The 4,575-nt window shown below is 36.0% G+C and overlaps 1 pseudogene across 1 annotated transcript; it reads left to right on the forward strand.

Annotated features, from left to right (window-relative positions):
• The first annotated feature begins 3,783 nt into the window (after positions 1-3,783).
• Positions 3,784-4,139, forward strand: LOC311581099 (annotated as a pseudogene). The gene has a single exon. The product of its transcript is annotated as an uncharacterized misc_RNA (transcript).
• Positions 4,140-4,575: the final 436 nt, after the last annotated feature.

A 4,575-nucleotide genomic window follows, 5' to 3' on the forward strand; every position in this document is an offset into this window, starting at 1 on the left:
AGAAAGTTGCTAGCTTTTTCTCAGTTATGAGTCTGCAGGCATTGAGCCATTGTTATCAATGCAAAAGTAGCTTCTTTGTCCGTTACAGTCAGCAGGAGCAGAGATCATGGGCCTACACGTTTTCCGATGGCAGCACAGAGTAACTGCATGTACTTGATCTCAGGTGTCAACACATGCCATGGACCTCAGCATGCTCTCTGGTGGCAGTACAGACCACTTACACAAACATGGACCTCTGGCGCAGCATGGGCCATGTATACCATCATAGCACTTGGCAGCAGCCCAGGACAAGGGCATCAACATGGGTTCCATAACAACATGGACCATAGAATCCAGTATGGTCGGGAGTGGCAACCTAGCTCAAAGGAATCAACATTGTATCAGGTGGCAGCACAGGCCACCCAGATCAACATAGCCTCCAGCGACAGCATGGCCCACACAAGTCAACATACATGAGTGGAACAAATAACATGACATATACAGCTTTCAAATTTAGACACATTCTCACAAAAATTGTATCCCACCCACAGTATAAATGAAGTTATTTGCAATCCTGTACTCTTTATAAGACTTTTATATTTTTGCTTTGCTAGCTTATAGAGTTTGTATCTTTTATCTTTTTTAGGTTTTTTGTTTGTTGGTTTGTTTGTTTTTGTTTTTGTTTTGCCTCTTGGTGCCTTAACTCACATCAATTCAGATTATTCCTATTATCTCCTTACTCCTTTTGATTTTTTTTTTGTCTCCATTTTACAAGAATCCTGGGAGGATTGTTTGACAAAATGTGAGGACTTTTCCTACCCAGCAGAAATAATGATCTCATTAATTCACAATTCTTAACTTCATTCTATCTACAATCTCAGTTTGTTATGCAATGTAACAATTAGACTTCTGTTTTTTTTTTTTCTTAGATACTGTGGGCAGGTAGTGATAGTGGGCGATGCTAGTCAGCTTACCACGTTATCCTTAATTGTTCATGAAGTAAAGCTCCCTTTAAAACCTGAGGCATGTCTTGGTCAATGATACATAGCAATGTATCTTCCTTCTCCTTGTATTCAGTGTTTTACTCATAATGATTTGTTCTCAATTTCATGAACTTTCTCTCCTTCTGGCCTCATCTGTCTCTTTCCCTTCTGAGTCTCACATGCTTAACTTGATGGTGTATACTCCCTTAGGACTTACATCACCAGTTCAGGACACTATTTACGATGTCTTAGCCATTCTTACGTTTGACTGAATTTGTATTTTTGACTGTGTAACAATTTACACTAAGTTTATAAACTTAGGCAACTTATATATATGATTGCACACATGCTAAAGATCAGAACTCTGTGTACACCTTAGGAGAGTCATAAATTGTTTCATAAATTGTCATAATTTAGAAATGAAGATGTCAATGATATGAGTATTTTCTAAAATAAGTATGATTATTGTGTAATTAAATAATATTTTATGGACATGGAAATATTTTGTGACAGATTAACTTCCCAGAAAAATACAGTCTCATTATTAAATATTAAAAATAAACAATTATAAAGAATAGATGTATGTGAGAATTTTCCATCATAGTCAAATTTTATATGTATAAAATGAATGTTTATTCAATGTAATTTTCATTTTTTATGAAAAAAATACTTTCAGAAAATATTATATGTAGTATAAAAATGAGAAATGGGCTTTGAATTCTCCAGAATCATTAGATATCACTTGTTAAAAGTAGACATGTAATATATTTATATTTATATATAAACACAGCTTTATTTTTATATCCTGGGGTCTTGGGAAGGTCTTTTAAAGTTTATTCTTTCTTTTCTGATTTCCGAACATGGAAATCAAAATTCTAGATTTCTACATAATTTGGTATAAATTTTACTGATTTCAATTATGTATCCATACCTGGAGTACACTGATGTCTGTTGTGCACATTGCCAGTATCTTCATCAGTTTCACCATGAAGCATCTATTTTATGCAGTCAGAACTGGGAGAATTGCAAAGATATTTTTTTATTTTTTCCTACTTTCTTAAACTGCTATTATTCTTCCTGACTTGGAAAATGTCACCACTTTCTCCAGTCCTTTTATTTTCCTCCATCCCTGTAGTTTAAACATTGCCCAGAAAACCTAAGCTGTTGAAATACTTAGAGACTACTGTATATTCTTGGTAGGCATGTGGATTATTGTTTATAAACCTGTGATTATAGATAAGTGCTGGAGACACGATCCAATAACTGATAATTGTACCATTCCTGTTGCTTTTAGATAAATGCATTTTACCATCAAGCCTGAATATTCATTTTGCTATGAGGCACAAGCTCATTCGGTAAAAGTTGTACTTTTCTGTGATATGAATTCTGTTGGATCAAGACATTCTATTTGTCATCTCTAAACACTATATACATTTCATACCACGACAATCACTTCATCTGTGTATACCCTCTCACCAGGACTGAGGTGTTTCCATTAAGATAAAAGCTTATTACAATGATCTTTTTCAGTGTCTATTTGTTTGGAGACTAGCAATAAATCCATCAGGGAAATCTTATAGTGTTGACAAACTATAGGTTCCTGGGAATAAAACACAAGGGTTATCAAAATATTAATAATTAATTTGTAATTGCAGTGTCATCATAGTACATTGTTGAAGAAGAAAAAGCAACAAACTAGAATTTTTAAAAATGCTGTTTATGGACATTGCTACATGCTGATTCTTTTCAATAAATGAGACATTCTTAAGTCCCAGTGGAAAAAGAAAGCATTGTTGCAATAATGAAAAAGAGAAATATGAGTCAAGCCACATATATTAAATGAGATGCAATAATGCAAATATCAGCTAGGTAAATGACAGAACTCACAGGAACTGGTTCATAAGATAAGTACCAATACCAGATTCTTGTTTCCATGGCTTCATTGTGCATTAAGGACATTTGAAGTTAATTATTTTTGTGAAACTGGAGTTTTATATAGAGAAAGATGGATATTAAAGTATGTCCTCTCAGGTCCAATGGCAGAGTGGGAAAGACTTTGTGGTCCCAGGTTGTATAATTACAGCCCATCATCACACTTTTATGGTGGTGATGTCACCTCACTAATTCCTGACATCTGATGTAGTGTTTGGTACAGAATGGAAAGGCTTCAAGCACACTATGCTCACTGACCTGATAGCTTGACCATCAGAGACAATGCATATTATTATGACTGATAATGCCCATTACTTCTGAATTCATTTATTTTGTCATAATTCTAAGAAATAAAGGAAATTTAAATATGGTTTCCCTGATCCCAGAGTTAACAATTAAAGAAAGGAAAAAGGAGATTAAATATTCCAATAGGAAAATTTTTATGTGTGTGGAAGAACATGCCTCATATTTGCTGAAACTCACTAAAACAGTATGAAATGACATCATGAATTAATGGTGACAAAACATGAGGAAAAGAATGAACAGAGATACTGTTGAAAATAACTGTCTACCTTTGTCTTACCATACTTACCTCTTGTAAATTCATTTATAAGCAGTCAACTAAATGCTAATATAAAATATGTTTGAATAAAACAATTATGAAAATAGTATGTATAAAACCTTTTTCAGCAGAAAATCAATTACAGCCGCTGCTGGCTGCTCCAATAGCTATTTTTGTATTGCTCCTGGGTCCTGCTTCAAGCTCTAGCCTCCTTTGTCACCTGCCTCCTCCTCCTCCTCTATGGTGGACTCTGGTAGCTCTCTCACCAGAATCTTCAAACTTGGTTTCTTTCTCACTTGCTACTTTGGACCACAGGCGTGCCCTACCATGTCAGACATGGCAGTGGACAATAGTTCTGAGATCACCACCAAGGACTTGGAGGAGAAGAAGGAAGTTTTGGAGGAGTCAGAAAATGGAAGAGACACATCTGCCAAAGGGAATGCTAATGAGGAAAACGGGGAGCAGGAGGCTGACAATGAGGTCGATGAAGAAGCAGAAGAAGGTGAGGAGGAGGAGAACGAAAGTGATGGAGAGGAAGAGGGCAGAGATGAAGATGAAGTAACAGGCTCCTAAGGGCAAGTGGGTAGCTGAAGATGATTATGATGATGTTGACACCAAGAAGCAGAAGACTGATGAAGATGACTAGACAGCAGAAAGGGAAAGTTAAACTCAAGGACATTGTGACTTATATGCCCTTCACTTCCCATGTCAGTCTCAGAATTTAAATGTGGCCACCTTCCAATAGAGAAGCAGGCTCTGCCCACCTCAAAATGGGCAGTGCCACACATAGATGACATGTGCTCGCCCCACCCCAACAAAACCACAAAATAAAATTGCAATAGGGGAGGAAAAAAGAATCAAAATTGCCCTGGCCTTGTTTGTATTTTTAATTTACATTTTCTATTTTTTTATATATATATTAGGGGTCAGCCATTTTTAATGATAACAGGTGAGCAAACCAGGCTTCAGAGGATTGTCTGGCCAAATTCTGACCTTAACTCTGGTGTGACCATGTTCATTATAATCTCAAAGAATGGAACCAAAACCTGTAAAAGCAACAACAAAAACTAATCTTACCTGAGCATTCCCTACCTTTTCATTGTATGTTCTTAGCTGTAT

Source organism: Acomys minous (genome assembly GCF_964271855.1).
Source record: "Acomys minous genome assembly, chromosome: 13".
In the NCBI taxonomy this organism is placed as follows: Eukaryota; Metazoa; Chordata; class Mammalia; order Rodentia; family Muridae; genus Acomys; species Acomys minous.